Source organism: Corvus brachyrhynchos, unplaced genomic scaffold (genome assembly GCF_000691975.1).
Source record: "Corvus brachyrhynchos isolate BGI_N302 unplaced genomic scaffold, ASM69197v1 scaffold467, whole genome shotgun sequence".
Classification (NCBI taxonomy): domain Eukaryota; kingdom Metazoa; phylum Chordata; class Aves; order Passeriformes; family Corvidae; genus Corvus; species Corvus brachyrhynchos.
The window spans coordinates 1,470,122-1,481,138 of NW_008239309.1; positions in this window are offsets into that span (position 1 = coordinate 1,470,122).

Consider the following 11,017-nt stretch of genomic DNA (forward strand, 5'->3'; position numbering starts at 1 on the left):
ATCTTCTGTCCCTACCTCTTTGCTCCACCCATCTAAAAGGTGTGGGAATGTAACAGACTCGTTTCGTATTTCTGTTAGTGAATCACAGAATAGTTTGGGTTGGAAGGGATCTTTCAAGGTCATCTATTCCAGCCTCCCTGCAACGAGCAAGGGCATCTCCAACTAGATCAAGTTGCTCAGAGCCCTGTCACATCTGACCGTGAATGGTTCCAGGGATGGGGCAGCTACCACCACTTTGGGCAACCTGTTACAGTGCTGCAGCACTGTCATCATGAACTATCTCTTCCTTCTATCTACTCTACATCTACCCTTAGTTCAGTTTAAAACCCTTTGTTCTATTGCAACAGGCCCTGCTGAAAGCTCTATACCCATTTTTCTTATAAGCTCCCTGTAAGTATTGAAAGGATGTAAGAGAAAAGTGATTAAAAATTAATGAAATTCAGAGAGGTTATGCATTAACCCTCATAAAAATCAAATAGCTTTGTTTTGGCCAGGAGAGGTAGATCCATATCTCAAATCTGCATCTTAATTTGTTGGGTTTGCTTATTCTGATTACATTTGATTTTTAAGAGACAGGCATGACAAGCTATTTCAGCTGGTGGCACTGGAAACCCATAACCTCTTGCACTGTGCTGTGATGACACTGGGATGAGGAATTGAGCCTGAGACAACGTGCTGCACCTGTCAGAACAGGGTTCTGAGGCAGACAACCTTCCCTGGCTGAAGGCTGTGCTGCTTCTCACAGTCAGGAATGGAATTCTGCGGAAGGGCAGCTTGGTCGTTCTGAGGATGGAAGGAAAGAGGAATGCAAAGCTCTTCTATTACTTCTCATCCAGTGCATGAAGAGACCCAGTCTGGACTTGAGAAAATCTGTCCACCTGTTAGAAGGGCAGTTTTGAAATCCTAAAACATATGTAATTTTCTGTTCAAGATTTTGTCACTGGTGCCCTTATTTTAAAGGAATACAAGACTGGTTGTCGGGGTCCCTTTCCCCCTGCCATGTGGTCGTTCCCCATGGGTTGTTTTGTGTTCCCCTGCGTGGGCAAGGACCCTCGGGTCCTGTGATTGCCGCAGTTCCTCGGCAGATCCCAGCCGTGCAGCTGAAAAAAAAATCTCTGAAACATCTATCAAGAATCTGTCCATATATATTTCTTTTCCACGGGCCTTGTTGTTTGATATGTGTGTTGCAGTATCCCCACTGTAACAACTGGTAGGTTTGATATACACTTAACCAGGAAAAAAATGCACATTGATTGTGTGACAATGACTGAGTTCACTTAGCTTTTAAATGTCAATGAGTAAGTGGCACCAGTTCAGGGGAAAGTACAAGAAGGAGGTTGGGGTGCTGGAGCATGTCCAAAGGACAACAAAGCTGATGAAGGGTCTGGAGCACAACTCCTATTACGAGCAGCTGAGGGAGCTGGGGGTGTTTAGCCTGGAGAGAAGGAGGCTCAGAGGAGACCTTATCACTCTCTACAACTGCCTGAAGGGAGGCTGTAGCCAGATGGGGGTTGGTCTCTTCTCCCAAGTGACAAGCAATAGGGACAAGCAATTGGACAAGAGGAAAAAGCCTCAAGTTGTTACAGGGGAAATTTAGATTAGATATCAAGAAATATTTCTTCACCGATAGGGTTGGCAAGCATTGGACCAGTCTGCTCAGGGAAATGATGGAGAAACCATCCCTGCAGGAAATTTAAAGATATGCGACTATGGCACTTGTAACATGGTTTAATTGTGGACATGCCAGCACTGGGTTAGTGGTTGGACTCTGTGACCTTAAGTCTTTTTCAACCTAAACAATTCTGTGCTTCTGTGACTCCTGGGACTGATTGTTCATTTCTAGGCTACAGGGTCATACTGCTTATTTTGTGTGACCTGAGAGATTTGTATTTTGGTTTACTAGAGAGCTGAGTCCAGATGTTTTTGTGCTCCCACCCAAATGTTTTACGGAGCTGTAGATGCTGGTTTTGTGCTTGCCCAAATTACAGCAGAGTTTAAATAAAAGCAAGACCTTGAATTCTCAGACTAAGAATGGGTCCCAACTGGGAGGTGAGGATTTATTTGGAAGTATACAATGAGATCTATTGTTTTGATTTTTGCACTACTGAAAATGATTGAGTGGTCAAAATGTGCTGGTTTGCATTTATCTTAGTGAAAGAATCAAAGTTATGCAAGAGATATTGTCACCCTCTACCATCAGTGTGCTATATCAGAGCTAAGGATCCTGTACTTGGCCCTCTTGGATTGACACATGTTGAATAGAAACTAGTATCTCTATTAAAGTTATAGAGCAGAACTTTATGAGATTGTGTGCCAAACATTATTGGCTTGATAAATATTTTGTTCACTCCTGTGATTGTTGACCCTGTCTGGAAGCCATGCACCCACCAAAGCCGCCCTGTAATTCCCCTCCTCAGCTGGACAGGAAAGAGAATATAACTAGTCTCATGGGTTGAGATAAGGACTGGGAGAGATCATTTATTTATTACTGTCATGGGCAAAACATACTTGACTTGGGGAACTTAACTGAATTTATTACTGCTCAAAATCAGAGCAGGACAATGAGAAGTAAAATAAATCTTAAAACCATTTCCCCCCCAAGCTCTACCTCCTCCTCACACCGGTGCAGAGAGATGGGGGATGAGGGTTACAGTAACACTTCGTTCCTGCCCTCAGGCAGAGGAGTCTTTCCCCTGCTCTAACATGGGGTCCCTCCCATAGGAGACAGTTCTCCATGAATTTATCCATTGTGATTCCATCCCATGGGCAACAGCTCTCCGGGACTGGTGCAGCGTGGACCACTCTTCCACAGGGTCACAAGTCCGACCAGGACTTAATGATCTTGAGATCCTCCATTCTTCCATGGCTGCAACTACATCTGTGCAATAACTTTTTTTCCTTCAAATATGTTACCCTAGAGGTTCTGCCATAGTCACTGGTGGCCTTGGCCTTGTCCAGCAGCAAGTCCATCTTGGAGCTGGCTGGCATTGGCTCTACTGGACATGGGGAAAGCTTCTGACAACTTTTCCTATACAGTGCTGTTGCCATGGAATACTGTTTTTCTACCTAGGTTCATATCAGCTGAGATGATATAAATCTTTGACAGTATAAAATAGACTCAAATCAGCTGTTCTATTCCACTCGTTCTGCAAGTCCCATAGCTTGTTTTTCAATATCCTCCATATTGATTTTAAAGGAATGTAAATGAATAATATTAAGATTAATGTCTCTACCTCTGCATTTCACATGTTAGTGCATCTTGTTTAAAAATTAAGAAAAGAAACAAGGATTTTTATCTTATTCATGACCAGTACTTTCACGCATGATTATAAATGCAGTGTAAGTTTTTTTGGTTGGATTGCTTTTGGATTTTTTTTTTTGTAGGGGGGCCCTTGTCTAAGCTGATTTTTTGATGATATTTTGCTTACTTTGTCTATTTATTTTGCTGTTATAGATGCTGGTAATTAATTTCCATGCAATCTCAAAGTTTGTTTTCTTATATTGAGTAATTCATCACCACAGAAGTAAGGCAGGTTATTGTTTCTTCTGAGTGTTGCAGGTGCATGTCTGTGCATGGATGTATCCAGCCACTGGAGCCAAAGGCCTTTCTTTAACTAACAGTACCTACTGCATGCTACTGCCACACACCTAAGCTACTTGCTTCCCAATGTTAAAAGATATTAAATGTCTGTGTGGCACCACAGGTTGCTGAATTCTCTCAAATTCAGGTTTCTCTTACGTATTCTGAAAGCCTTGAGGCAGAGAGAAAGGGAGATGATTGGTCTATGTGCCATGAAGAATTTCTGAATATTGATAATATATTTTTTCTGACAAATGGTCCATTTCCCTTCTTATATTATACTCCAAACAGGGAATCACTGATACATCTTGGATTATCTGAGGAAAGATTTCAGAAACATAAGAAGAAGGTGCCTAGGACACTGCTCCACCAAGGTTTGTGTCTTCTCTGCACAGTATGCGACTCTACTATAGTGTATGCTATATACATATAGTGAATTCAGCTTTGTGTTAGAGCTCTTATTTAAGGGATAAGAACGTTTGACTTGGTCCATAATATGTGCCTGAATCATATCAGACATCTTAATTGTCTTTAAGGGTCTCATATGATCTGACATGGATGCAGGAAAACATGGGTGGAGATTGCAGGAAGTTTGTCCCTACTTTGAGCAGGGGAAGTGGCTAGATGTTGTTCAGAGTTCCATCTAGCCTCAGATCTTCTGTGATCCCATGAAGATCTGCAGACTTCTCAGAAGATCTAGCACTGGCTTTTTTAGAATAGTTCAGGAAAGTCCTTAGTTATCCCAAAGTGATGTTATTTTGTTCTTACTTATTTGATACTATAGCATCTTCCTGCCATTTTGGATGATGATTAAGTGGTTAAAAACTGCACTTGAGACCTCGCTTATTTTTTTCTACTACAACCTTTTGTCATCTGCAAAGCTTCAGGTTTTTTAACATCAGTAATTGGAAAAATATTAGATATTATAAAGCCTGCAGGAGCCCAACAGAATGGTGTTTAAAGTTGATTCCCTCTTCAGTTACATCTTAAGACTAATTTTTTAATCTACTATGTTCTTGCATTGCTCTAGTTATAAACCAAATGTTGCGTACTTCTAAATCAGACATCTTATATAAATCCTTTTTTCCTTTGACCCTAGTATTCTTATGATCCAGATTTTCAAACTAATCCTAAATTAGTTTAGACCTCCATTTGGTACATCCATGACTGACACTAATTATCTTATGTATTTTTTAAATTTTCTCACCAAGTTCTATATTACAGTTATTTGGATTGACACCTTTTCTTTTTTTTCTTTCTTTTTTCCCCCCTTTTTCTGTAATGGTGTTATCTTTCTTTTAATCTTCTAATCTTTTCCAGTATTTGAGAATCACTGAAATAAAAATTAATCATCCATAGTATGACTTATTCAACTTCCTAAATTCTTGGATGTTTTTTATCTGATATGGTGGTTTAAAAATATTTAGCTTTAGTAGATGATGTATTAATATCTCTCTTCAGATACTCTTGGATCGCAAAGTATTTCACCATGTGACTACATGATCTAGATAGCCTTTATGAAATGTGGCAAAATATTTACTGAATACTTTTCTTTCTCACTCTTTGTTTTTACTGATTCTGGCATTTCCATCTAGTATGGATCCCATAACACAGTGGAAGTTAAACGTTTTTGTTGTTTTTTGGAGCAAACACCTATTTATCACCCTCAGTCAAACTATCTCTGTGGACTTTCCTACCCCCTGTGTTTAATTTGCTTTTCTTATAAATCTTGTATAGTTTATAATTTCAAGATTTAAAGCCACTATTAAGAGAAGCCTTCCCTGATGTCATTGGAGACAACTGTTTTTAGTTCCCCTCTCTGTGATTTAGTGAACAGGTGGCCTGGGCCGGTGATGGGTTTTTGTCTAAAGTGGGAGATCTCATTCTCTATCACATCTCCACCCCTAGGCTGGGAATCCCTGTTTGCCAGATCCTCCTGCAAGTTAGTTCAGTTGGCTTAACTTAGAACAGAACTTTGTTTGTTTCCTGGGTTTGACTTACATTTGGTTGGTAAGCTGAATCACAAGCTGGTACAGGGCTGGTACAGAGCTCGTGTTGAGTGAAGATGGACAGCTTGGCCCATGCCTTTTCACAATATTGTACTATTGAGCAAACTGACTCATCATGAAGCTGTAGCCGAAACCAGTTGAGTTGTGTTCAATTACTCTAGGCATCTCAATCAAGGAATTATTGCATTATGAGCATATCCAAAAATCTAAAAGTTGACCATTTTTAGTAGAACCTGGCCATACCACTTGAACCTGATTACTAACAACAAATGTAATCAAGTAGTGGTGACTTGATTGTCACTAATGTTCGCTTGTGCAGTCCACATAAGCAACTTAAGTGTCATTTATGATTTTTTGTTTGTCAACTGCATCAGAGAGCATTTTATTTATGTTTATTTCCACAACTGCTGTGCTCCCAACCCCATTTTTGAGCTAATTTTTGGCACTACAAGTGAATTGCCCATAATGTGCTCACAGCCAGCAAGTGTGGCAGCAGCTGCAGAAGTCTAGGACCTTCCTAGAAGAAAACAGCTGCTGTACAAGAGCACTGAATTCCTTAACTCAGGCAAATGTTCCAAAGGGGGTCTCCAAGATTAGACATGGCTGACAGAAGACCACTTGAAAGCTAACAGTATCTCTGTAAATCAAGGTATAAGCAGACTGTAAGTAATTCCAATATTATCCTTACCAGCAGCTGTGTTTTTCTGATTTAAAAGTAAATATTGACTACAGCAAGGAGGTCTCATGCAGTGTGCATTATTTTGTGAGGCTGACATCAGTTTCTTCCCATAGAAATAATCCCACACTATTTTTAACATGTTCCTCACTTTGGCCCGATTACTACTACCACCATAGTTGAGTTATAGAGATGACAGTGGAGCATATGCCTACAGTATTCTCTGTAGAGCCAGTAACATCTACGGAGAACAATGGAAGACATACCCGATGTGGTCTAATATTCATTTGAATCACTACTTGCAAACGTCTGGTTAGAGTGCATCGTGTATCTGTTGTAAACATACAATTCATGTGTCTTTAAATATAGACAGTGGCAGCAATAACCATTAAAACACCTACCTTGATGGGAGAGAGGCAAAGAAGGGTTTCCTAAACTTCAATGGAGATACGGAGCAAGTATGGAACACTTTTAAATGTCGAAAAGAATAGAAGATCCTTTAACTAAAGACAAGTGTCCAAAAGAGACTTAACAAGAAGTTTAAAACAATTGTATAACCAATCTTTGACTGAACAGATGAGTACGATATTGCTCCCTACAAACACCAACCAAGGTCTTAACTGAAATATTCTACTGTTTTTATAATTCCATTAAAAACAACGGAAAAGATTACTGAATGGAGTAGGAGGAGGTTGCAAATCACTTAGCTTTTACAGGGTTGATGCAGAAATCTGTCTTCTGTTGAGACTCTCCTGTGTATGGCATCGTATGCTGTTACTACTTTACAGCTTCTGTGAAGAGGACATAGCAGTACACTGGTGCTGCTTCTCATACAAGCAAGGTCTTTTTGCTCCACACACTAAAATAATGGCTTGTAGACTGTTGTCAGTAGTTGAAATAGGGAACATGTCTTCTGGATACTACTGGTCCTGTTGTGTGTTGGTACAAACACCTTTACTGATACCTAGATAGAAGGTATAGCTGAGTCTATGTTCCTGGGCCCAGGAGGACTCTTAAAGGGTAATTTTTTGCTTATAAACTGATGCTGAGGTAACAGTCACCACTTCAAGAACAGTGTAACATTTTTTTGAAAGCTTCTTTTACAACTTGTGACAACAGCTGTTTTTCCTAACTGTGGGTAGCATGAAAAGCCAGACTGCACTGTTGCTGCCTACAGATGGGATGAACTGCTTCCTGAAACACAAATTATGGTTTCACTATACTTTACCAAAACCATGTTACTGTACGACTGTTTTAAGCTGGAGAATCACTTGGAGGAATGACTAGAGGATGCTATTTGCCAAAAACCTCTGAATTCTAATGTATGTTTTTGTGGCATCTCTTGGGGAGCAGCTGGCAAAAGCACTGCCACCTTGAGCAATCTGGAAAGGTCATAGCTGAGGAAAATGGGGGTCCAGGTTCCATATTTCTCCTGCTGGGAAACTTATTGTTTCCTGTAAGCAAAGGCTGGTACTTAGTGAGTGCAGTAGTGACAAGTTCTAGCTCATAGCTAGGTGGACAGAGAAGATATCCTCCATGTTCTCCCATCGTATTAAGGATACAACTTCCGTTTTGAGAAGTTTGATGGTCGTCTCAAGTATCTTGCAAAATGCCAAAGAAGTAGCTCTAATGGCCCATCATCCTGAATTTTTTTACATTTTCAGCTCCTCTATGGGAAAGTTGTGGCAAATACGTATTCTTCCCCTTAATCCAAAGGGAACACTGGTGCCCACATTCATTTTTCCCTGTTATTTCCTTATTCTCTTTCCTGTGAGAGTAGTATTTGCTCTATACTACCTCTATATTATCTAGAGAAATTATGCCAGACTAACAGCAGTCATCTGAGGGCTGAGTTTCTTGTGCTACATGTACAAGATGCAGTTTTTAAATTGAGAAATCTTCATTTTAATCCTGAAAGAAAACTAAATTTATTCTGTAATCTCACTAGAAGCAGACATCCAGTCTAGTGTTTCTAATCAAGTGACTCAGAGTATAGAACTGTGATTTCAGCAGGGGAAAAGGTGTGGCAGCACTTGGCCTACCCATGGGAAAAGACTGGTGAGACTTCAAAGGGATGTCAGCTGCAGAGATGGCAAATCATAGACTACAACACTCCTCCTGTGCTCACACACTCAAGCACTTAGCATGTGCTGTCAATCTAGGAACTGCTCAGAAGTGAGAAGGGACTTATGCACACAGGCCAAGGGATTTTCACCTGTGAAAGAGAAACTTGCATTGAAGAATGAGGTCAGGTGCTTACGGGCTGAAAATTCTGGCTGTTCCCTGTCTAAATCCACGGTCCTGTAAGGTGCCAGAAAAAGAGAGTTCAACACAGGTGGGAGATAAATAACAGTTTTTGAGCTTAGGCTGTTGGGTTTTGGGTTTTTTCCTTCCCAAGCTGCAGTGGTGCATCCTACCTGGATGCAATGTCATCAGTACTAACACTGGGGCAGCCTTAACATTTCTTTATTAGTGATGACTATTTGTATAACCTACCAATGACAAGAGTGGGAAGCAGAAGGGAAGGCTGTGGATATTATATAAGGATCTTATCAAACAGCAAAGCAGGAGGGAACATCTGGAGGGGAGAATCAGCAATTGTTGTAAAAATGGGCTGCTTCCTTAACCAGGATGGAGAAAGATTGGAGTCATCGCTGAACACATTACTACTGCTAACTTTTGGGAGCAGAAAACATGACTTAAGAAATGAGGACTTCAAGAAGGCAGATTGGGACACAATAAGAGGAAAAGCTGAATAATCAGAGTAGTGAAATTGGCATGATTTGTAGCTTATGATTATTAACCTTTAAAAAAATCCTGCTGAGTAATAATAATAACTAAGTTACAGAACAAGACTTTTTAATAAATTTAGCTGGGACAATGGCAAACAAAAATAATATTTTAGGTTACAATCATTAAAATAGCCATCCCAGATTTAAAATCAAGAAGAATGGATTACAAAGGAAGTGAAAAAAGCAGTTACAGAAAATGCAGAATTAGAGTATTAAATGTTCAATAAGTAATTGAACAGAATCCAGAAGAGGCCTCTTGTATTTTAAGATTATTTTATTCTTTTAAGACTGTATTCCTTATATTGGTTATTGAATGAACTTGGGGAGAACCCAAAAATCAACATGCCAGTAAACATGGAGGTCAAAGTGAGCTGAGGAGGAATACTTACTGGTGTAATAGTATGTAGAGTTAAAGATAAACATTAAGTTTTCAGTTGAGAGACTTGGTAATCAGTCCAATCAAGAGCACCTCAACAGTAGATATGTTATCTGCTGCTTTAGTACTTTGAACTGTTTTTAGCTTATTCTATGCTTGGAGGAATTCCTGACTTTCTGTCTTGCATGTTCTTAAGTATAATTTCCCTTTCATAACAACTGAAATGGAAGCCAATTATCTAGCAATTGCAAAACAAAAGATAGCCATCTTAACATTTGTGTATCTTAAGCTTTGCAAACATACAAGACTTGAAATGTAATTCTTTTTGGCATGATGCAAGACCTTTCATTTTAGTTAGATAGCAAAACTCACCAGTTATAACTCGCATACTGTTCCAGTTCATAATCAAATACCTTAGCTCCTTCAAATACCCTACATAAATGTTATTTGGCAGTGGTAGAGATAGGTTTCCCTGAAAAACTACCTGATCATGTACTTAGATAATCACAAACCTGCTTTGACAGTAGTGATCCAGTTTGCAGCAGTTGTGAACAGTACCTGGGTGCAAGTCAAGTGTCAACAGACATGCCAGAGCAGCCTCTGTCAGATCTGTTAACTTTAAATTCAATGAATACTAGAAGAACTGAGCAACACCTTTTTACATCCCTATCCAATAACTGAGGTGCTCTGGGGGAGCAGAAAGCAAATGACACATGAGCTCTCCAAGGCTCTAGTGTGCTCTTTCACCAGTGTTGAAGAGAGACTGCTGTGTTAGATGGACCATTCAGTCTGACCACTGAGCACTTGCATTCATCATTCCTGCCTGCCAGCAGAAGATAAGAATCAAGCCCTTGGACTATTGCTTTCCTGCATGACAAGAATGGTACCTCTATAGCAGTGATATCCAACCAGCTGAGAAAGTGAATTTAATAAGTCATTACTTACTAAGCTTCTAAAGGCCTTGGGATTAGTAGGAAACAAACAGATTCAAAAACATTTGTTCAGTTTCAACTTCTGTTCTGTGCTCAAAGCTTAGAAGGACTATACCACCCAGAACGCTGAAGAAGTACTAAATTTTCTACTCTTTGTGACTGGTGGAACATTAGAAATCAGAAAGTATTACTTTAATCCTGTCACTAATTCTTCTCCTGCACACACAAGAAGATATAGGCAACAACATGATACCTTTCTTATCAAGGAAGACAGGGAATTTACAGCATTTGATAGCACTACTTACAGACAGCAGCTCATGTCCACAAGTTAGGATTTTTCTCATAAACATATCCACAGTTTTACCTAATCTAATTTATTAGTGAAGCATATCAATTTAGTAAAGGCATAGGCCAGTATAGACATCTCAGACATTCCAGTTTAGTAAAGATGAAACGTTTTGGAGAAGTCATCTTTCCATCTACCTCTGTTTTTAAATATACAAAAGAGTTCATAATGATCTCTACCCTTTATCACTTTAAAATCAATCGACACTTTAAAAACATTTAATACAGGCGTGGTTTTGCTCTATTACCTTATTGCTTAGAAGATCTGTGGAACTAACTGCAAAAGTACAGGTAATATCAGCCAGTA